Raw genomic sequence first — 25,306 nt, 5'->3', positions numbered from 1 at the left:
ACTTTTAATCTCCTCCTGCCATTTAACGAGCCATGAATTGCAAGTGCCTCGTTTTATAAATGATGTATTATACATAGGAACGCAATTAAGATCCTTACTTCAGCAGGTAAGGATTTAACCCCAATAAAGAGGAATAAAGTTAATTCTGAGATGAAACCTGCTCAGAAATTAAAAGCGCCCGGGTCCCCACGTAGTACAATAATCAGTGAAGAGAGCAAATCTGGTGACGAGTCAGAGGAGGCTGCAGCCTCTTTAGTTCAGAGTTGGACCTACTGTGAGGGAGAATTCATGTAAAAAACCTAGAGGATAAGAAATACTGCTTCCTATTACTTTTTTGGTTTACTTTCTACCTACAGCTTTCCGGGAAAGGAGTAGCAGTGCTATTTGTGCGTTGCATATCAGTTGCACAAATATTTTTCTTTATTGTGGCTGGTGCAGAGAAGTTGAGCGTAGTGCAGCTGAGATAGAGGAAGCTCTTGGAAGACATAGCCCTGTGACGGACTGTCTGTATTTGAAGATCCACACGTTTCAGGACTTGCAGGGCTCATTCTACAATATTTCAGGGCACTTTCTTTCCTCAACCGTTACGGTTAAGCAGTGGAACTTGACTTTTGACTAAACCGGCTGATGCACAGTAAAATACCCTCTTCTCTATGTGTTGATGGTTGTGCAGATCAATGTTACAACCCACCACCTGAGTGTTTCTGGTTTGCTCATGAAGATAAAACTAGAACAAAGGTGAACGGACCAATGTAGTCTTCAAAAGAAATACAAAAACCCTAATTAGAGTTGAGATTTTAGGAAAGCAATGCCAAGTCAGACTCATGGAGTTCAGGGAGCATGAATGGTGTGGGACACTTTTGATTCCTGAGTTGTCTCCACGTTTCTTCTCATCTCATGCATTTATTCCAGTGCTTCCCGAGGCTGTGAAGACCGGCCACGGTCATTCTAACGAGTTAATGACTGTTCCCCAGCTTTTCCAACTAAAATGTAAAATTTCCAAGGACTCTGTGTGCTTGTGTGAATATGTTCATGTGCACTTTATCAGAAGTTAACTGAATATTATATATCCATATTTTGATGCCGTGCTTTGGCACTGAAAATTTTCATGGCACGGAAGAAATAATAACATTTCTCAGGAAGGTCATAAGATATTCCCACTTTCATCTCCTTTGTTTTCTCTTAATTTATTTTGAAATGCCATGTTTTATTCAAATAGAAGGAGATTCTACTGTGAACTTGGATGCCATATGTACGCTTTCTAAAAGGATCGCTGCTTCTAATTTATTTCTACAGTATTTTACTATAATGTTTTTTTTCTTGTAGGTGCGGGGGGCACAGGGTTTCAGAGAGGTAGACACTAATAAATTCTCCACCACCTGTTTCTGAGCTGAAAACTTACTTCTGTTTCTCTTTCGTTCAGATTTTGTGGTCCAATATTAAAGCAAGCCTTTAAATAGGATGACTTCAGAAAAATATTTGAAAACACTAGATGAATCATTATTTTCTGTTGCGAACAGAGTGGATTTTTTTTAGTTAAAATATTAAAACGTAGGCCCATCAGCGGATGGTATGTAGCATTTACTCAGAGCTTTCCAGCGCACAGCTGGTCATGTCTGATAATGGGGTACTTAGCAAGAAAGTGATCTTTAGCAAGGTAGGCTAAGGTGCTTTCATATTTAAATGTCCTCAATGTCTTCTTGATTTAAGATAATACAAGGAATGAGGAAAAATCCAGAGTTTCTATTTTTGAGTAAACTGTCATTGAGACAACATCTTGTCATTATTTCATACTGCCTAATTTTCTGCAAAACAAATGATGCGGGATACAGCTTTCGTGTCATTGTCGTACAACAGGGCGGGATCGTTCGACCACGAGGGTCCATGTACAAAATCAGCCGACCAATTTTCCTGTCTCTCCCTTCTGGCGAGGGCAGTTTGTTTGCGTTGAGGGAGAAAGAACTGCAGGGCAGAAGGTCCACCTGGCGTCAGACAGCAATTTCACTCTTTTTTTGCCTCTCTTCAGGTCACTGCAAAGGTGCAGCCCAAATTATTACAGATATTGGCAAGCAAAGGACTGAAAGAGTTCTTAGACTATAACTGTCCTGAATAGTTCTAGCTTTTCCATAAACGCTTCTTTTATTCATGTAGATCTGAATCTCCCATCTCTTATACTTCAGTATTTTGCAAACAATATTTTTGACAGCCCCCAACAATTTTACTCTTATCAACATCAAGTTCATTCACCACTGAGAACATATAAAAAAGAGATTTGATCTCCTTCACTGTTTTTTGTCAGGTGTTTCTTTGGGTTTTTTTGTTTTTTTTTTTTTTTTTTTTTCAGAGAGGGGGTTGTTTGTTGACTTTTTTAGGATAATTTTGAAGAGGAGATATGTAGGTTCGTGTGTTTCGTCTAACAATAAAGGAGGTTTGATAGCTGAACGCAGATGCTTAAGTTGCACAGACATAATTTTCAGCAAGTAGTTCTCTGTCCTTGTGTGTTGCAACTAATCTCTATAATTAATGGAAGTAAAATTATAGACAATGAATTAGTAACTATTGGTATAAGGCAATAGATCGTGAGCTTTTGCTTACTAAAAGTCTGCTGGGCTTTAAAAGATTGTTATGTGAGTGATAACACTGAAATATATTTCTTTACTGCTTTAGAAATAAGAAAACCAGACAATTACAGTAGATTAAAGATGGCAAATGAAGTTCTGTGTGGTTAAACCGAAGTGATGTACCCATCTGTCTTGTCAGTGTTTCCCTCAAACAAAAATAACTGGTTTGTCTGACCTGCTGGAGAATATGTCAACCCATTTAGAGTCCTCCAGGCCTGATTGCTTACCCGCGTCCCACCAGAAGTTATACTTCTCTGTAGTTCAAAACGCGGAGAATTCAATACAAGCCTGAATTCCTGTGCGCTAAAAGGTAGAGCTGGAGGGCGAGAAAGCTCTGTGCGAGATAGGCAGAGCGTTAGACTCGCCACCTCCCCTGAGCCCTTGGTTCGTCTTTACCCTCCTTCAACACACGAGAAGCAGCACAGAATGCAGAGCAGCAAGAAATCGCCGTCCCCAAAATGTACTAGCAACGTGATAATGTTGGCAATATGAGCTATATCATCAGCTGATGTAAATCAACGTAGCTGTAAAAGAATTTATAATCCTCTATAGCAGCTGAAGATCCAGCCCATGATTTAGCAAAGAAAACGCTCAGCTTTTTTGTAGATATTGGGAAAACCGGAGAGGCGCTCTAGGTGGGGAAGGAGAAACTTGATGCCCGGGAATAAAGGAGTAATACCAGGTAGACCAGCAAAGAAAACAGGGCTCCGCCGGCTCAGTAATCCTGGAATCTTACGGCACCGGTTTAATGAGATCTCTTCATCCTGAAATTAAAGTACAAGGAGTTTTTTTACAGAGAACAGTATTCAATAACAAAATATTAAACGATAAACACAGATTGCTTAAAATCAGATGGGCCATTTTAAGAAAAAGCATTTTAGCTCATCATGATATGTAGCACCTTATTTAAATTAGGAGGTGTTAATTCTTAGCTTGAATAATATATTAATATAATATGTAAAGTGAATGGCATTGTTAATCACAGTCGCGCCTGGAACGACTTTGCTTCTGTGCACTGAATGTTAATTTTGCAAAACATTAATTTCAAAGATTTTGCAGCAGTGCTTTTGTAATTAAATATTAATGTCACATGTTATTGCAGTAGCATGTTTATGAAAGCCGGCAACACTTCAAGTCAACTCATTTGTTTTTATATTTATTCTTGTACATCTGCAATCCCTTCCATTTCACAATTTCAAAGTGAAGGCCATTTTGAATAGTCAATATGTGAACATTTTTCATTGTAAGCGTTTTTTAACATCCAACAGGGTAAATATTTAATGTTGTGTTTTTAGCTGGTATAATTTTTCAGAAAATTGGCTATAACTTTTAACAACTCAAAGGTACCTAAACTGTCTACATTTTTGGCGTAAGAGATCTGAAAAATAATATAGCAATAAACATGATGAAGCTGTGACAAAATACTTAAAAAATTAGAAGCTTTTTTTTCTGAAAGTTCGACTTCCAGAAGTTGTGATTTCACAGCCAAGTGTACTCTATTGTCATTTTATTACCTGCAGTGGTGTGACACTATATTCACTCGAGTCATTTCAGCAAGTAGAGGATTGACTTTCGAATAACTTTTTCAAGTCATGGGTTTGCATTTGTGCCGCAGAATTCATGTCTGCACTCTACTGCTTAATGATTGTCGTTCAATGTTTTAAAATAAACATTTGCTGTTTGTGCCCTAAGCCACTTCACGAGCGCGGGGAGGATTCAGACTCAAAACATTTTCTATTAGGGCCAAATTGTAAGGGCGACTAAGTTTGTCAGCTGCTTTTATTGAAGCGCATACGGTATATATGTGCCTGTATTGGTTTGCCCAGGTCTGTTTTGACCAATTTACTGTATCTCACGATCTTGCCTGTGGCTCTTCCAACCTGTGAATTACATTAGTCTAAAAAGAAAGTCATTTCCATTTCAGCATGCTGGCAAGAAGAAATTCGTTCAAGGGTATCATATTTTAAACCAGTCTTGCTCCCTCCATCCTCCTGTAGTATAGATCCCCACCGTACAGCAAAACAATTTGGCAGAGCAAATTGTGAATTATAAAATATGTTATTTATTCTACCACAAAGTATATGAACAGTCAAGATGCATTGTTTAGTTATAGGCGCGTTTAATAGTTAAAAATTATATCTGCACCTGATGTTGCATGTTAACAGCTAATACCATTTGACAGTGATGAAATTAAAGGATGAAGAAGAGATACAAACTACATTTTACAAGCATGATGGGTCTCCAACAATGCCATTTAAATATTATTTGTCACTATTTAAAATGAACCTTTCCCCTTTAAGCTATGCCATTATGCTCATTTGTCCTGTCACCACTGACAGGCTCTATGACTCACACACAAAAATGGTCATTAGGTACTGCATCTTCATCTTATTTAAAAAAATAGAAAGCATTCTGATGCCTCTAAAAGCCTGTAATTATTTTCATCCGAGGAGATAGTGTTGCTTGGAAGGTAATTTAATAACCTTTTGCATGTACCTGGGGAATGCCTCTCTGGGGAACCAAGGTGCCGACATGCCATTCAGTCGTCAAAACATGACCTTTAATGGTTGCTTGGAGAGAAGTTAGCCTGGAACGTTGTACACAGCGCGATGCTAATTCTGCTCTCTAATGTATGCAAAATTTAGTTCTTGAGCAATGATCTTTGTAAGATGAATTAATATAGGTACTGCTCCAGGAAACAAAAGAAATTGCAGTTGCGAGAGCTTTTCCCCACCATGATCTTTCGCTACATCGTTTTGAAGGAGCACCCGAGCTGTCTGATTTCTTTTCTTTTCTTTTCTTTTTTTTTTTTTTTTTTTTTTTTCCTAGGAAACAACACTAACAACAACAAAACTGTACCTGGCAACATTTCCCAGAATTTGTGGCTTTAATTCCTGCTTTGGTGAGGAACGCCCGGTACCTCTCGCAGGGGAACCGGGACAGCGGGCTGCGTGAGAGCTGTATAGGTTTACGGTAGACCGCGATGGCTGAACAATAAAAGAGAGTAAATGTAAACTGTAAGAAAGTAAAATGACAGCTTGTAGGAAAATGAATATACATTGCGAGTGGCTTTGAAAAATTACTAATGCAGTTATGGGGTTAAAGCAGAAAGTGTTGATTTTTCTGCAGCAATAACATATGCCAGGCACCTACAGGATATAGTAAATGAGGCACAGACTATGTCCTGTGACATCAAGGTCCAGAAACTCTTTATTTTGGTACACTGATATTAGATCCCACCCTAGTTAGAAATGCTGGGATTTTGACTCATACCCCTGACATGTCATCCGTCAATTTATTAGCACGCTGGTGCAGTAAGCCACTGAACAGGCTATATCAATTCGTTTAGGTTTTTTTTTTTTTTTCTTTTTTTTCCCCCTTCTTCTTCCCTTTAAAATGTCTGTAATCCTCAGCTCTGCTCTCTCAACCGGTCAACATTAAAGATTTATGTCGCACTTTTTTTTTTTTTTCATTGCCACACCTGAATATGGATTACTTAAATGGGCTGTAAATAATTCATATCTGGGAATAAGTTTCCATTACTGACCAATGTTGTAATTTAATATACTCTATTATGGGTTATACAATTTTAGATTGTTTTCTGTGTGCATTCAGCAGTCGGGCAGACAACAGTTTAAGTAAAAAGGGCAAGATGTTTGTTCAGCTTATTTTCACGTTCAGTGCTGTACTGGAGGAAGTAAAATGCGAGTTTTAACAGCATTCTTTGTAGCTGTTCACGAAAATAAAAAATCTTAACCTGAATCAGCATAAAGAAAACTGAATGAGTAAAAGGAGGGGGGTGGGTGGGTGTGTGTATTAATCGAGATTTATATTCACCAAGCAGATGTCAGGTTTTAACGTAAAATACAAACATATTTTTCAGTAACACAAAATGCATCCCCTTCTCAGTATGGGGGGGGGGGTATTTTTCCCCTTCCTGTAACCAGTACTATTGCCTGTCACATGTGGTACTTGATAATTCTGTCAAAAGTACCTATAATAGAAGGGAACATATTTAGCAAGAACTTTTTGAATAAGGTTACAAGCTACAAATAGAAATGCTCCAAAATGTTAAAGAGCGTCATATTTTTAAAGACTGTCCGTATTCAAGTGTTTACACTTAAAAGAGATTTAAACAATTTAAGATTAAGTTGACTATAGTAAAAAAAAAAATTAATAATAGATTAATGCATGAAAATCTATGAAGTCACATAAGATAATGATTTAAAAAGGAATAATTTAAAAAGATGAATTAAAAAGTAGAATCAGAAAAGAAGGCCAACATAAACTAGGGAAAAACATGCTGTGAATAAAGTCTGTTAGATCTTGAAATAGGAGAACTGCTAAATAATGCATAGTTTTATTTTTCTATAATTTGCATAAACCTTAAGAGAGTATTTATTTGTGTAAAACTTGATGTATCGAGTAAGGAGAATAAAAAAAAAAATGGCATTCATTTTGTTTTCATTTTGGTATTTAGGAAAAATATTCTGTTACATATGGACTACTTAGACCTAATCATCTGACTGAATGTGATGTGTTTCTTGAGCCAGGTTGGAAAGGGCTGGCTGGAGAACAGTGCCCTGGTCTTGCTGCAGGCTATGCAGGTTGGCCCAAACTCTGCTGGGGAGCAGATGGTGAGCCAATGCTTGTAGTCACACTTACCTTCCTTGCTAAATCCATAATCCCTCGCTGGACACGCAGCCAAGGCAGGCTTTGGAGGCAGAAAGGAGGTTACAATCTGGACTTGGGTATTGACTGCCAGAACTGAGAAAACAGCTCAGAAATTTCAAATGCTTAACAAGTTATCTGTCTTGTCCCTAAGCCAGTGCAGCATTTTTAAAAGTAATTAAGACATGATTGAAAATGCGTGTGCCATCTAAATACAAAAATCTTCAAAAATAATCAAAACCAATAATTAAAAGCCACATTTAATATACTAGTTAGTAAAAAGAGACGTATTTAAACTGAACTTGCTTTGCTTTTTATTGCACCACGCTGCTGAATTTTTTTAAAGGATGCTTATATTCAGGGCTGGGAGAGAAAAAAATTTTTTTTTATTTTTTTTTTTTCTGAGCAAGCCACTGAACGAAGCCGGCTTTTTCAAAATATGCGTCTATATGGAATTTTAGCTAACAGGGTGATGGTGATTAATTTAATTAATTATTTAATTAACTTCATACTGGGGGAATGTTAGCCATATTATTATATATTAAAAGGTACCTAATATGCAATGATAAGCACGACGCACAGAAAAAATAACAGTTGCTTGTAATAATCACAGCATGACTTGCCTTTCTAAATATTTAATCTATTCTAAATCAAGACAGTGATCCTCCAAAATCTATAATTTCAAAAAATATTTAGTAAACAGCCAAATTGTGGTCAACTGCAGTAAAGGGTATGCCATCTGTTTAATGTAAATATCTGGTAAAAGGGAATGTCGTGTACAAAAGATTGCAGAAATATAGTGACTACACACGAACCGTTCCCTCTGTCAGTGTGTGTGTGTGTTTGTGTCTGCAGTGTATAACTTTTAATTTATTTATGCCCAAAGCATAAATGGGGACTCGGTCCTACAAGGTGAACCTTGGCACCAAGATGCAACAAAGTATTTAACCGTGGACTTAATATAAAGCACATGTATCATTGTATTAAATTTTGAGAGATTAAGCTCTCGCTAAGCATTTTATTCATAAAATAAAATATATCTCATAAATCATTTATGGGTTCTATGAAACTTATCTATCATACCATTTAAAGATGTAAAGTAATTTTAAAAAGGAATAGTTAATTACATAATCCATTTTAGTCGGAACACAGTTAAAGTTATATTCTGATCAAGCATAAAGACATGCTTAATTTATGTAAACACCGTACCCTTAACTCTGACCATTGGCCTCTTGGGGTTTTCAATATATTTGTTTCTTTGTCCAAAAAACTGTATTATTCTAAAGGACAGTGCTATTTGGAAACGCCAGTTAATGGATTAACCAAGTGTCAGTTAAAATCACTTACATTTGAAAACATTATTTATTTGTAAAAAATAATAGAGAAATATATAGCATTGCTCATTTGCAGTATGTTAGAAGTGTATATGTCCATTCCCTTCTGTCAGAGACCAATCACTGTACGCCAGTAATGGGTGCATACATAATGTTAACTTAATTGAAATTCCTTCTGAAAGATTTGTGCATATGAAATTGCACTGATACAGAATAAGGTTTATTTTTAGGTTAGAATTAAGACTACTCCGTTGAATAAGACAATATGTGTATATTTTATATCGCATGAGAGTAAAGGGCCGGATTCTCAGCCATTGTAAATTGGTATAATATATGTTTTCTGTGAGATTTATGAATGTCCTTAATATTAATTTCCTTGCCTTTAAGCACTTAGGTTTGTTAGTGATGCGATAAACAATGGCATTATTTTCACTTAGCTCCTTAACTGATTTATGAAATTAAGTACTTTGGGTTTCGGAATTTTGCAAGTTGCCCTTTTTCCAGGGCCAGAGCCGGCGGCTCCCCATGCTGGAGAGGGGCTGCGGAGCTGGGGGGCCGCAGCCAAACCTGGTGGGGCGAGGGGGGGCTGTGTGGTGTGTCCCTCTTTAGATTTCAATTTTTTTTTTTCTTTTAATGCACAAGAACGAAATTAGGTTATTAAATGCGACGAACAAAAAGAGATGTCTATTCTTTCCTTGCCTTATTGGTGTGAATAATTACATTTAAATTAATAGGATTATTTGCAAGAGTAAGAGGGGTGTGATTTGGACTTCAGGTTCATTCAGGTTATTGATGATAAATTTGCTTGTCTGTTGTTGGGGCTTTCCCAATATCTATCATGGCTAATTTAGCTAGTACCTGATTTGATTTCAAAGACAGTGGATTAGTTCATTTAAATGGCTTCCCATCATTAATTCACCTCTGCCCTTGTGCGTTCAGGTAGTTCCCCTTCATCCACAGGGAACCGCTCGTAAACGCGGGGCCAGAATTTGGCCCTGTGTTTTGATACGATAGTTGCTTTCAAAACAGGCTTTTAGGTATATTGTAATAAAGATTTTCTCTTTACACACGGCAGTCTTCAGAGCCCTGTCTGTCCAGAGCATTGTCAAACTATAGGCAATCACCTATTCTACAGTGATTTAATTTCCTTCACTGTGTCTCTTTCATCCCCTGGGGAATGTGCAGTACGTCTATTTCTGCTGTCTTGCCCCCAGCTTGCTTTGTGAACAGGGAGGCAAAGAATTCATTTTTATTTTTTTTTTTTTTATCAGCGTCTACCTCTGCTGTCAATAAATTACCCGTGCCATCTCTTAGAGGACCTTCTGTCTTCCTCACTGACCTCTTGGACTATATGTTCTTGAAAAATGTCTTTTTATTTATCTTTATCATCTTGTGCAATCTTCCTTTCATTCTCCACCTTTGCTTTTCTTATCATTTTTTTACACTCTCAACTTCATCCTGTAATCTTTCCATTCCCCTCTGTATCTGATATTACATACCTCGCACACCTCCCTTGATCCTTCTGCACGTCCTTGTTCAGACTAATTGGCCTTTTTAACTGCTGTTATATTTGCTGCTGGATGGACAGCACACGCGCTCTTGTTGAGATGTTGATTTATGTTTGGAAGATTTTTGAATTCGCCGTCCGCTTCCTTTTCTTTCATTTTCTTTAGCTCAGCCCTTTTCTTTTAATATTCCCAATGGCGGGAGTGAATTTATTTTATGTCACTAATTTTGTTAATTCTAGACAAATAGGGGTGCTCTACCTTGTGGTTTTGGATTTCGTATCTTTCTTAATATGCCCTGTTTTCTTACTCAGAATTGAAATTTAATGGCTAATTCCTCCTGCACTTGTAAGATGGCAAAAAGAAAATTGTGCCAGTTGTTCTTTTTGACACAAAAAGCCATCGGGACCATACTTCTTTTTTGGAACCCCTTTTTTTTTTTTTTGCAAATATTCCATCACGTGGCAATGAACAGCGCTGGGGATGCTCGGTGTCCCCAGTCTCTGTACCAAGACTGGTATTGCCCCGTTAGACCTCCCCTCCGCAGGAGACCTTCTGCACAACAGGGGGCCTGGGGTTTGCAGTGATTTGCAAAAAAGAGCGTGACTAAATTAGGAAAAGTAAACTTTGAGATTAAAAAATGGCCCGACAGAGCTGTGTCGGGCTGCTTATGTTATGTTAATACGTCAGTATCAGTACTAGAGATTTTTCTAGTCAGAAATCCAAATTATTAAAAATTAGTTGTGCTCCTGTTAATGGCCCTTTGGAGCCCCCAGATTGCTCTTGTGTTGGTGCGATGCTTCGCAGGTCCCCATTGCTGCTGTATCCTGCACAATGTTTCCCTAAGGGAGTGGTAGCAGGGCATTCCTCTGGCGGCTACCTGAGCTCGGCTTTGGCCACTGCTCTTATGCCTCTCCTTTCTTTTTTCTCAGTTTAAAGTAAAAATACTGTGATTATTTCAAGAGTTTCCAGGAAAAAAATAAATAAATAAATAAAACTAAACAAAAAAACAACAAACAAACAGGGAAGGTTAATATATTTGTTGTTTTCTCCTTCTCTGTGAGAACATGGACTTGGTGTCATTTACTTCCATGTTACTCTTTTGTGTTCAGGAAAGCAGGAATTACTGTGGATGTTTTCCGTACCTCTGTTTGGCAGTATTTTTACTTAAGCTTCAAAACAGAATTAAGTGTCCATTCCTTTTTAATTCCAATCTTTCTTGCATTCACCAATAGTCATTAAAAGGTTTCTGATCTCACAGTGCTCCTAGTAAGCAGGGATTAGTAGAAAGTATCTACCTGAAACCCAAATTCTTTAATTTCTTCTCTCTGTGGATAAAAATAATTTCTCTGTGATACTTGCAGAATCCCTTGTTGCATAAATTAAAAAAGTTGAAAGGTTAAAATTGACTCGATGCCAAGTTATTGCATTAGACAGCAGATTCCATTTACTTATTTATCTGTTATTTTTATGTTTTTAAACATTTTGGCATGATTTCCATATTGTGATTCTTGCATGCTGCACATTCAGACTGTCAGCCTTTGATTCCCCCCAAGGAGATGTAAGAAGAGGTCTCGTTTCAGACTTGGAAGTTTTTATCTTATTGTTTTTTTGTAAAAGGCTAGGGGAAAGTTTAAGAAGGATTTTTAAGTTTGATTGACAAAGTGAATTCCTAAAAGCGATATATCAGCACAGGACTCAATAAGCCAGGACACATGCTACTAACAGAGAAGAAATGGTTTTATATATTATTCACCAATCTCCAGGGTTTCTATGCCAGTCAGAGTTGGCTTACTTCCCATATATATTATTAAATGTTTTACAGTTCAGCATGCATACAAAAGGAGTAAATGATGTGATACATACAGTTTAACCTACATATGGAATAACTTAAAATTACACCATTCAAAGGTTTATAGCAGAGTATGGATTACACAAACCAATAAGGTACACACAGACAGAGAAACAGGGCAGCATATTATGAATATCTTCTCGACATTTGACTGACTTTTCCAGGTGCCTCCATTCCTGACCACTTCATTTTATATTTTTTTTATGCAAAATTATTAGTATAACCTAGCTAGTCAGAAGATACTATAGGCATTTGTTAGTAAAATCATTTGGGTGGTTCAAGCACCACCAAGCAGAGGTCAGGGAAGAGCTACAGGTGAATAAACCCCAAAGGTAGTAGGGATGTGCCTTGGTGTGTTTGCAGTTCCTTATGGAAAATCAGAATAATAGAACATAAAACTGAAGGTATTGACAACGTACAGGTGTCCCCGTTATTTGATTGCTTTATCTGCTGAAAGGACTGATGTGTTACTGGTTATAGGCAGGAGCAGTCCAGCAGGTTGTCCTGGATATTCCCACTCTCCCCACAAATAACACATCTGCTTTGTTACTGTGATGCCCCTTGTAGTTTACGCCACCCAGTGGGATTCAAGGTCATCTCTAAATTAGTGTTTGTCCTCTGGTGGGTAACCTGCTCAGTGTCTGGCATCTGCGGATTCTGATACAGCAAACTTCGTGGGATGTTTTTGTATATATTAGGTCAGGATTACTTAAATTCAGTATAGTCCTAATTTAAGTAATGCTCGCAAAAGTTTGCTTGCAGTTTTGGAACACGACACATCATTGCTTCTTCATTTGGACTATTTCTGCTTCCTGGATGCTAAGAAAAAATACAGGAAAAATAGCTCTGCAAGTCAATATGCATTATAATTTTAATTGTTGTTTACTGCGGACACCTTTTGGTGTTACAATGGAAGGGGAAAAACAACTTCTGAAATTTTAAGTTTAAAGGATATTTTTAGCTGCTTTTGTCACTAAAAGAGTAATTTTTGCTCAGCCACTGAGAGGCAGCATACTTTAAAAGCTGTAAGTCAAACCCAGTTATGTATAGAAGGGGGTATTGAGGAAAAAGTAATTAATTGAGGTGGGTGATAGCTGTGATTGCATCCTATTTCTTTAGATTCAGATGGTTGCAGTGTGATACAAAATGACATACTAAAGCAAAGTCAATGAGGTGAGACAAAAGCCAAAAGAAACATACAAGTGAATATTAGCACACTTAATTTGATTATTTTTACATCAGAAAATTATAATAAAAATCTGGAAAAAAAATATTTTTTTTTTTTCTTCACTGAAACTAAGAATTTAAAACATTTTAAAATGTCTTGCATGACTTTTGAGTGTAACCAATGATATTATTAAATTTTAAAACATATGCAGTCGAAATAATTTCTATATGTCTGATCACAAGTCCATTGTTTGTGAGGTCACTGTATATTCTGAAGATAGACGTTCATATTTTTCACAGATCAGTTCTTTACAGAAGCTGCCCTGGTGCTTTTGTTTTAACAGTGTAGAAAGAAACTCCATCCTACATTTTGGTCATTTCGGTTCCCCAATAATGAACCGTGATCCCAGTCCAGCTTCAAATAGAAGACAGGTTAGGAGTTCTGTTAATTCAATTGGTATTACCTTGGCTAAAGTTATGTTCATAATTAAATCTTTGTTAGATCCTCTAGGATCTATAACCTGTAATTGATTAAAAAAACTTGCTCTTTTATAATATTTTTTTGCGATCAAAATAAATATGGAGTTTCTAGCAAGGTTAGTAGACCTCGGCTTTAATCAGAGTCTCAAGGGGAAGAATATACATGAAGAAGTAGGCCCTTTCATACCCAGATAAGATCCTTTCCATTCCTTTCTCAATTACAACATAAGACTTACAAGATAGCTCCTCAAAATGTCCTCTTTTTAATTTCCTTCTCTGAGTCTTTTAATTAAATTAGACGATCCTGTTTCATTAGGCTGGAAAGAAGTCGAGAATGCTTGGAGCTTTGCAGCAACAAGGAGGTAAACATGCAGTCTTGCTATTAGCATTGCACGACCTCTTCATCTGTGAGAAACTTGTCCATGAATAAGGTTATTAGGAAACAATACTTCTATAACCATAATTGAAGGTACTATTATTGTCATTTAAACAATTTATTTCCAAGTTAAGTTCACTCTGGAATGTTTCCTGGTAATACTGAATTACAGTAACATGTCTTTTTAATTTTCTTAATCCATCTTCTTGATATCTGCTCCTTTAGCAGCTTCGTAGAAATGACTGTCCCTTGAGTCAAGATCTTCATGTAGTTATTGATTTTGATTTGTATATTTGTATATACATTTAAAGTATTTTTCTCTGTATCTCAGTGTTTTGGAATGAAATCCTGTAGCTTATCCAAACAAGAATTTCATATGCAGAAATGAAACATGAGATTCCATCTAAGTTCCTACAACTTTTAGCTTCTTGGCTAAAAAACATGCATCCTTTTTGATAAGGGTACAACTGGAATGTGACGATGACGCAAGCCTTATTAGAAATCTGATGCAAGGCAAATGTCTGAACCAATTAATAAAGATCAGTCTTAAGCAGAGCTTTCCAAGGGACCAGCTCTTCTCTGCAGTCACTTTTACTTGCTAGCCCAGCAGCAGATGAGTATCCAGTCATATCTTCATCTCATTCCAGAAATGAATGCTGAATCCACTTGCAGTCAAGTGGATTAATATAATCACTGGCTCATCAGACTACTTTACTTAATTCACCAACATCAACCTGTTGTTATTGCATCTGAGTGGTGGTTCTCATTTCTGCTCCTACATGGTCTGGGAAAAGCTTTAAAATAAGGTGAAAATGCTGCATTTTTATTGTAAGTTCTTTATTGTATATCCCAATTGCTACAGTGATGTGGTGCTGAAGCCTAAAGGAGTAGTGTAGTACCTTAGAAATAGAAATAGGGTATAGTTTAGATACGATGAGTTGACTCGAATGTAGTATGTATCCAAGCGTACAAGTATCTAAAGGGTGGGTTGAAGGAGGATGGAGCCAGGCTCTTTTCAATGGTTCCCAGTGACAGGACGAGGGGCAATGGGCACAAGTTGGAACACAGGAAGTTCCGTTCAAATACACGGAAACACTTTTTTACGGTGAGGGTGACAGAGCACTGGCACAGGCTGCCCAGGGAGGTGGTGGAGTCCCCTTCTCTGGAGATTTTCAAGCCCCGCCTGGATGCAGTCCTGAGTGATGTGCTCTGGGCAATCCTGCTTTAGCAGGGGTGTTTGGCTGGGTGATCTCTAGAGGTCCCCTTCCAACTCTGAAAATTCTGTGATTCTGTGATTCAAGGGCCAAAATCATTAGTTTTGAATAATGCTGAAAGGCAGAAAGCTGTGACCAGTTCTTCTTCATGATTCCTACTGCCAAAAGTGCAGTAGCTGCGGTCTGGCTATGTCACAGGTCCTGCTTTGGTGGATGGTAAGATACAGTACAATACCATTTCTGACATGTTCATGTCATGGCAAAGGGTGTATTTTATGTTTGATCTTTGCCCAGGTGACCTAGATTAAGTTAGACGATAACAGGCTCAGATCAAGAAAAGTTTTAGCAGCAGCTTTGTTGACTGTGCTCTTGTCTGAGGGCTTCTCTAAAACATCTTCGTAAAACACAGCTACTTTCTACTGTGACATTTCTATGATTTTATAGCCTTCTTTTTATTCTACTCTGCTACAGAGGAGGAAAACTAGTATCGCAAACATGGATGTCCGTACTCATGTAGAGCTTGAAAGTACACTACATAAAAAGGCTTTGTCTTAGGCAGACTGCAAAGGTGAGAATAAACTTTGCATAACTTGATGAATTCCTTACAGAACTAATCAATTTACTCAGATTTTCTAAAGAACTGTCAGTAAGCATTCACCAATAAAATGTTGTATTGATTTTAATCAAGGGAATTTTCTTGTATAATTTGAAAACGCAGTTTGATATCTGCTCAGTGAACATTGTTTTACCAAAAAATATTTTGTGATTATTATAATCAGTTATCTCATTAATGTTCCCTACCTGACACTGCTTGCATCCTTCAGGCAATCTGAAATGGAGTTTAAAAAAAAAAGAAAGAAAAAAAAAAAAAAAATGGGTGTCTGCATCAGTATTCCCAGAAAAGCATTTCTCTTGTACTGTGAAACAAAGGGGTGTAAGCTCTCAAATATGTTAAAAAGTTTCAAGGTCCTTTCATTCCTAGTTATGAAGAAGAAAAGAACAGACAGTGGCACGCCAAGGGGAAAGGAGGAGTGAAGACCAGTAACACAAAAGTCAGATTTTGTTTGCAGACTTGAGCTGAAAAACTGATTATGAAACCCTAACTCACGATGCATAAAGAAACCAGCGTGACCTAGAAATAGGCATCACAGAGATATGACACTTAGGTGTTGCTTAAACTGTAAGACACAATACGGCTGGGAGATCCATATGTACATGGGTAGAGGAGCACAGGAGCGACCCAGGAGCACTTCTCCGCTTTGAACATAGCCTGATCATATGGCAGAAGGACTATTGGTACTGAAATAAATGACATTTATGTTTGAACTACTAACATTTTTTTTTTAATGTGGCTTTTAAATCAGCATTTTGGACCATATTGTAGCAAAGCCAAGTGACTTATGTCCCTCCTAGATCTCTTTATCATTTCATGTAGAGGTATTTCTAACCAAACGCCTGTAATCAAGGTGTCACTTTGCTGCACGCCCTCCTGAGGACGGCATGGACAAAAGGACCTGAGGAGGAGATCAGGAGAACACAGAGAAAGAGAGGCAGAGCTGTGATGCTCTGCCTGGTGGGGATGACACCCTTATTCTTTATTTACCTGGTACTGCGTGAAGGGACTTTGTTCTTGTTCATCAGCCCCTCTGAACGGGGGTGGGTACCTAAAGGTCGTGTAGTTTGCAACAGGATAAGTGCAAATATAATAGTAAGATCGGCAGCTGTCTTCTCCTGCTCGGAGCCGACCCAGAACTTCCAGAGAGATTGTGGAAACAATAACATGCCCTCTCACTAAAGCAGTAGTTTAAGAGAAGTCCGAATGCATTTTCTCCAGCCTTCCTCCCCCCTCTGTTTCTTTGTCTCTATTTCACTGGCCACTTGCTGGTTTCTATTAATTTGCCCTAATCCTGATTTTTCCACGTATAGTTAGTTTCTCATCTGGCTGCCATTCTTATGCCACTCAGTGGTTACTTGTGTGGCAAACGAGCAAAAAAACTTGGCAGTTGTTGCTGGGGTTAATGTGGAAAAAATAAATCTCCAGTAATGCCAGTGTGGATTTACTTCTCTTTCTTAATGGCGCCAGCAGATGTTTGAGGAATCCTAGACTTCCTGAGCTCCTCGGCCGTGCAGCTGGCACCGCTTGGCTAGGTCCTGGCGGTGGGGGACATATGTCTTGTATACTTACACTTTGATTTACGGGCACTTCTGACTCTGGACGGGCGTTGTTCTCGCCCTTCTCACACGCAGTCCTCGCCCCGTCCCACCGTATCGGGTTTATTGCTTTTGCCGTTCCTTCTTCTGCCTCTCATGCCAGCACCTTGAGAGGGTTTCGGCTTCAGTAAAACTCTCAACACCTCTCTCTGTTTGTTGAGAACATTTCCTCAAATATCAGGCGTCTCAGGCACGAGGGAATGAGTGTATTTAACATTTTCAACGTGTATGCTGAAGATGCCGAGATGCAACTTTCAACCTTCTCACAGTAATATACATAATAATACTGTATGGATTATTTGCTTTCTCATCTGTAGTGGTGTGAACCATCTCTTTTGACACTGGCAACCCAAACCACATCCTCAGTCATGATAGATATTGCTGAATATGAAAATAAAATTCAGAAAACATGCGGTACATGTTACAGTCAACTTTTAACGCACGTTATCAGATGAAACAAGGAGCAGGAGGAGCAAGTAGTCGGTGATGAACTAGCACGCAACTGCCCATCACGAATGCCCTGTGGCTTTTGCTGGGACATAGAGATTAGCTTGTGAATCTTTGAGATATTTTGATTTTCGTGACAAGTCCTTTGTCTCATGATACTTGGGATGGAAAACGCCTTAGTACTTTATTTTTTCTTCACAGGGAAATCACTCACTAATATCTGCTTTAGATGCTGACTGCTTTAGACACTGGTAGGTTGTTTTTGTTTGGTTTTTTTTTTAGGAGTAGCCCTTAGTGGCACTAAATTTAACAACTAACAACAGCATGTGCCTCACACTTGATACTTCAGGCTATGGTGACAGCTTTTAGCAATTTGGAAAATCCCATAGGACCCAGAGTGGCACTGGCTGCTGTCTTCTTTGTTTGCATTTACTTTTCTGCTTTGTCAATTTGTTCTGTGCTTGCAAAAGTAAATCAAGGGATCCAGATTTAACCAAAATAAAGTAGTCATACCTCCCTCCCATTCTTTAAAATAACCTCCCCAACAATAAGCCCATTAACTGATAAAAATCTTAAAAAAAAAAAAAAAAAAAAGTGTTTGAAATTCTAGAATTAGAAGGAAAGAAAAGATATAGATATCCAGCACTGCTTGGAAGAAATGACTGTAGTAACACAGTCACTCAGGGTTATTTTTCCTATTTTTTTTTTTTAACTTTCAGTGCTCAAGGCACCCTCCAAGGGCCTTGGGAGGGTGATGTGATGCTCTTCTCACACATGCTCGTCAACAGCCCTTTTACTACAATCAATCATTGAAAAATATTTTTTTGCGATTCAGTCTAATGCTTGGAGGGAGCTGCAGAGATAGAAAAGGCTATTGGCACTTGCAAAATATTAAACTGAGTACTCATGTGGGAAAGCTCAAAAAATAATGGATAGGCATGGGTAGTTTTTTCATATTTCTCTACACACACAAAACCAGAGAAAATGCAATGTTAGGTAGGTGCAAGAAACTTTTGCCTTTCTCTGTGTTTTCCTGTTAAGGTATCTACTGTCACCAGTATTTCTAAACAGTTAAAGGTAAAACTGGTTAAAGGTTAAAGACCAAAGCGTGTGGATCTTGAACCCTCCTGTACAGAGAGTAATTGGCCAGGGTGAGGTGTGCACTGAAAGTCCGTAAAATAAACTTGGGAGAATTTTTCTGAAGCTTTGATTGAGGTGAAGAGATTTTTTTATGACCTAAACTATGGGTCAGTGACCAAAAGGCATCGCAAAGCCCTTCCTATAGCACATTATCTTAATTATCTACTTACAGAATTCATCCTCCTATGACTGCAAAGTTAAATTTGAAGTTATATGTTAAAAAAATACTTGTTTACGTGGAGATTTGAGAAACCCTATGAACTCGCTGCTTCAGTGTTTACAATTTTTTTCTGCGTGCTTGTATACAATTATCCAAAATATGACATTGCCTGTTGTTTCTTTCTGCAGGCCACCACATATCCATTAACGGGTGCTGACAAAACCATTCCTTTTCTCTCTCACTACAGACTGTCGTCATGAGAGGTTTTTTTAACCTGCGCATGGGCTCTTTGAGTCCGTGTATGCTCTTCTTTCTCTTCTTTACCCTTAAAACATAGCGATAATACAGGTCTCGGGAGGTTGCAACTTGAAATAAGCTGTCTCTGATACCGCCAGCTAGGGAGATGAGAAAAGCAATAGTATAATACACTGAAGCTGGTGAGGGAAGTCAAACACAAAGTGTTGGTTCATCTCCAGGAAGTGGGAGACTGTGCAAGGAGGATATCGAGGACTAGAACACCCTGGGCTGGATGCCTCGGGTGACAGCTTCCAAGCAGAGGGAGCTGCCAAATGTAGGAGGTGAGGATGTTATGTGCATAATCTCTCCTCTTCCTTAGCAGCTATGCACTTTCCTGCCCTAAAGCTGGAAGAATTGGTTTTCCTTTCCACTGCAAGCAGACCTTTTCAAGTAGATAAATCTACTAGAACATAAAAAAAAAAAAAAGGAAAAAAAAAAGGGAAAAGAAAAAAAAGCAACCAACAAACACATGCAAATGGACTAAGTTAGAATTGCATATCCCATCTGCTTCGTTCATTTTTAGAATAAGGTTTTCATACCTTGTACTTCTCTTTTTTCATTAGATGAAATAGCACTGCATTGTTGGCCACCTCAGTACCCGAGACAAACTAAATAACTATCCTGAGCATATGGAAAGTAAAATTTAAGGAAACAAACCTGGGTCTGCCAGAAATATCTTTTGTCTGTCTAAGAAACAGGAGAACTCCTAACCTGCTTCTTCAATATAGGAAATGTTTTAAGATTTATTGGCCATTATGCTGTAACCCTGCATCACTACAGGTCTAGAAACCCCGTGACCATGAACGGACACGGTAGCACTCTCCTGATCTAATATGGCTCAGTACCCTGCTGCAGCAAGGGAAGACTCTAAGGGTACAGGTGTAGGAAAGAATTAGCAATTATTTAACTGGAGGAGGAAGGCGTTTATTGAAAATGACCTGGGAGTCCCAGCTGATGTAAGTTAAATAGGAGCTCATAGTGTGTTCACGCTGAGAAATCCGCACACCACGTAATGAGCTAGACTGGGAGGAGGATGGGAGGTTATCACCCCTCTCCTCACAGAATGGTGAGGCCTCTCCGGGTGTGTGCTGCCCAGGTTGGTCTCCCAGGTAAAGTTGGGCATGGAGAAATGGGAGAAAGTTCAGGAAAGGAAACCAGATGCCTAGGGTGCAAGCCCCAAAAGAAGAGGTGAAGGGCAATGGGCTTGAACAGTTTGGTGAAGAGAAGACTAAGGGCACTTGTAAAGAAGACAAACCGATGCTCTTTTCAGCAGATTGAGCATTTGCCACCACTTACATCTTGGGAGGTTTAGATTGGACATTAGGAAAAATATTTTAGTAAGAGTACAGCACAGCAACAGAACGGGGGCCTTGAGTGGTTGCAGAGCCTCCACCCTTGGTGGTTTTCATGTCTTGGCTCGACAAAACCACAGGTGATCTGATCTAGCATTGGCAATGCTTCTACTTTGAGTGAGAGATTGAACAAGACCACTTCTAGCGTCCCCTTCTGAATAACATTTCTGTGGTTTTCTATTAATTTCTGGAAGGTTTGAGTTAGGTGCTTTTCTGATATACAAGGAAAATATCTCTGCTTAATGCACTTTATAGTTGTCGTTTATCCTACACACCCTTACAATGTCATTTGATTGGGAATTTCTTCACTTTTAGTCCTAAAATACTGTGGGCAGGAGGGGTAAAAGAGATCAGTTATTAATTTACGCACATAAATTATTGTTCAAACCATTGGGATTCAATTTTGGTAATAAATATGCTGTAAATAAAACAAATTTGTCATCTTTTAGCCACTGTTAAATGTAGCTGGTTTAGTTTTTCCAAACCGTCAATCATCTTTTACTACTTCTTAATAACATGCTTTATAAGTATTATTTTGGACAAAATGAAGTTTTACTTGACGTTCCTTAAGAAATATATTTGTCACTGGAAAGGATCACATCTTGATTTTTTTTTTTTTTTGAGTTAGACCATAAATTGCATCCTTATTGAGTAAAATCTGGTGAAGGCATTAAGAAAAATAAGAAAAGACGTCGATGGTGGGAGTTGTTGTCCTCCGAACTCCAGAAAAAGCTGGGGTTTCAAGTCAAAGCATCTTTTAGCTGAATAAAATGTGCAGCTGGGGCAATATGTGCCACTGAATACAAGGGGTACGAGTTCTTTGTGTGAACTAAATATACGCTGGAAAGAGCAAGACCAGATTACAGATTGGGATTTAGATTATGAATTTAAGCATCAAACATCAAACAGTTTAGCGAATTTTCTTATATAAAGGCAATCAAGTCTCTTAATGAACTTATTGGTAATCAAAATATGTCTTTGGAGTTTTGAATAAGAGTATATACTTCCTACAACATATTTGTCAAGCAAGGGCTTGGAATGTCTGATTACTACAAATTATCCATATGTATGTCGGATTTGTGTCAGTGCTTCTTATGCCACTGGAGAATGGATTTCCATTGAGTTTTCCCCTGTGGAAATCATGAGTCTAAACTCCAGCATTATTTTTATTTTGAGATAAAATTAACTGTGTGCTTATATGATAACTTCAAAACTGTGGTGTGCTCGAACATCAGTAGCAGACCTGAGAAACACCCTATTGTTCTTTTAATTATGACAGCCAGAGCCAATTAATACAGCAGGCTTACTCAACTAATCAAACAAACCAGTTTCGGCTTGGGGAGTATAAAGGTCCTCATGCAAATATTGATTTACATATCTATATCTATATCTATATCTTACATACATGCAGAGATTTTCACTGAGTATCTCTATTAATAATAACAGAATTTCTGTGAGGAAAAAGATTAATTGGTGGAATTTGGAGATCCTGCATCTATCTTGACAGTGTAACGCGGCCGTAGTGCTTTGAACTGTGTAAGTGTACACTTTCTGTCTACTCGTTCATTGGGGCCCTTTGATGTTGCTGTTAAACCAGAATCTTGTTCATAGGCCAGTTTATGCCTTAGCATAAAAATAAATGGTTTCCTTAAAACACATGTTGTAGTTCACATTATCAGCGAGGAGATTAAGTTGCTCTTAAGCTGCGTTTCAGACTTCTAAAAAATGCCTGTGGAACCGCTGAGCTCCAAATACGTAGGTGGTGCGAGATCAGTGCGTTGACATTTGAGGCATCTTTAAAGCTAAGCAAGGTGGAGTTCATTCCATTCAAATTTTAGTTCCCTTTTTTTTTTTTTTTCCGTTAAATGAAGTTTTGGTTTTTTTTTTTTTTTCTCTGTAAAATTGTATTTTAATTCTAGCATGAGAAAATTACGTGCGATGAGACTGAGGAAAAAAATCAGTAATAAACAGCTCTCCAGTTACTTTTCCCTGTGCAAGTGATAGGATGAAATAGAGTGAAAGGAAGCACAATCTTCTGAATTTTTTCATACACAAGAGCAACATTTGTGCCTGATGCAGTTAAGCAAGCTCAAGGACTATTACACAAGAGCCACCACAGTATTTGTGATTTACCTATTTGATTTTCTGGTTTTAGGTCAGGTACACCAAGATAAAAGGTGTTGGGAAATATCTTCTCTTCCTGAACTGTAGTAGACTCAGCTGAGTAACTGTAATGAATATTAATGGGAATTATGGCTTCTATTCACTGTGTATCTCAAGGAAAGCAGGTGTCTTCTGATAGCCCGTGTGTTGTCAAATGTCCAGTGCCTGAGAGGTAAATGAGATTTTGCTAGTTCAGACAGCCATAGTAACCAAGAATCCCAGAAATGCAGTAAATTTAGCTGCCGGAAGGGGATTCACTTGGGAAAATGACAAAGGGAAAGCAAACTTCATAAATTGGCAATGCTGTGATAATTTTTCTGCCTTTCTTTCTCTGATTTTAAGTCTATTTTACTGGTGATTAAAAGTCTTAATCTTTTGGTTACAATGAAACAATAACCTGGTTTCCATTGAAAAAGTGTCAGTATCATGACACCGTTACCGCAATCCTAATGGAGAGTCTAAGGTGACGCATCAACCTCTTGAGCCCAAAGTTGGTTTCTCTAGGTCAGAATTTAGAGCTATTTATAGTGCACTGAAGGCGAAGCTTGTTTTGCCTTTGTCTTTTCTATGCTTGCTCGGTGAATAAATGGAAGATACTCTGGTGAAAGGATCACGTTCTAGAACCTTTTAAAAAAAGGCATTGTGGTTTTGTTAAACTTCAGTAGAAGACTTGCCGCCTCCCTCCTACGCTTTCCAACGCGGAAGTGTGGCGCGCACCTTTCCGAAAAGCAAGATGCCGCGTCTGTTTTCCTCCATCGCGTTTTTCTTCGCAAATCATGCTAACTTCAGCGCTCGAGCTTCTGCTTAATTGTTCTTTTTAGATAAGCACATTTTACTGTATCCGAGCGCGTTACTAACAAGCCACAGGTCTGCACCAGATGGGCAGGTGAAAAAGTGATTATGAGGTGTGTGATGATGGTTCTGTATCCATAATACATTCATCCCAAGGTTCACGTGCGCATCTGTTATGTATGTTGTTTTTCTTTTTTACTGGTACCCTTAGAGATATTTAAGCAGGTGATTCTCTACAACTAAAAGACGATAAAAGAGAAAAAAAGTGAACAAGGGGTCTTTAAGGTGGCGCCGCAAAGACAGTGAGACACGCGTATCGCTGGTATATGCCCCTCAGTAGCTCATATAAGATTCAGATGAATATAACAGTGTAATAATTTTCATTAGCAGGTTTTGGATTGATACTTGCTTGCATATTAATGCTGATTACCGAGTTTGAATTTATCAGGGTGTAGCTGAACTAGCTGGTGCCGTACCGGGGAAGGAGTGAGGTGGGAAGCTCGACCTTGCTTTCCCTCTAGTTCGCCAAAAGACTGGGAGGGCTGGCAAAGCCCAGACCCCATCCAGGTGTTTGAATTCCCCAAATATCCGTCTGTGCCTAAACTTCCAAATGTCATGTGTCCGGGGAGGGCGTTTTAACGCCATGCTTCACTCCTCAAAGCAGACATAGCTCAAGTTTTTAAAGAGGAAAAAAAAAATATATTGATTTTTAAGGTGTTTTTAATTAAGTCGTTGCTGATAAACAGCTTCACGTAAGGCTGCTTTTTTATTTCCCCGCGTCAGTTATTCATTTGTTTTTATAAAACAACTTTGCGGATGCTTTAGTGGTGCCTTTGTTTAGTACCAATTACGAAAAGGATTTCATGCAATTGAGATGTTTTCATTTAAAAACATGGAGATTACACATGCAAATTCTTTGCAGAAAATGGGGAAAAGCAGTAAGGTATCCTTGGTTAACTTTTTAGTTATTTAAAAGTAGCTTGTTGGAGATTGAATATTTCTATGTTTCACTAGAGCTTTTAAATATAAAAGAGATATGAGACTATATCTGACACCATCAGGCATATTATATTAAAATTTATGAACAACTTCATCAAAAACCACTTTCCTTCTCCTGCATAGAGACAGATTTGTTCTGACATAAACGTTACATGGCTGGTTGCAGCCTCAGATTAATGCGAAGACCCTGGCGATTCCTTTTAGACGTTATTTTATGAAATAATACCTGTCAGCTGCTGCCTGATCCCAGAAAAGGGGGCAGGTTTTCCAGGTCATCCTGCCATCTGTCAGCTAAAGCTCATCTGTCCCTCCACATTACCACCTGATCTGTGCTAACAGGCCTCACAGGGAGCCCCGCTTCATTGGCCCGGTGGGAGCCCGGCAAAGAGACTGTGCGAGGACATCACCTGTGATTCCCAGATTTAATTATCACTGAAGTGATGAAGATGTGCACGCAGATTGAAATGCTTTTGAATAAATGCATGGCTCCGGATAGGATTTTTTTTTTTTCCCTTTCCCTCCCCC

At 38.3% G+C, this 25,306-nt stretch overlaps 1 protein-coding gene across 1 annotated transcript in view; it reads left to right on the top strand.

The window, feature by feature from the left end:
- ARHGAP15 (Rho GTPase activating protein 15) overlaps positions 1 to 25,306 on the top strand; it is a 319,965-nt gene that overhangs the window by 103,216 nt on the left and 191,443 nt on the right. The window lies entirely within an intron of this gene.

This window comes from Vanellus vanellus (genome assembly GCF_965231255.1).
Source record: "Vanellus vanellus genome assembly, chromosome: 5".
In the NCBI taxonomy this organism is placed as follows: Eukaryota; Metazoa; Chordata; class Aves; order Charadriiformes; family Charadriidae; genus Vanellus; species Vanellus vanellus.
This window is presented reverse-complemented; position numbering and strand designations above follow the sequence as displayed.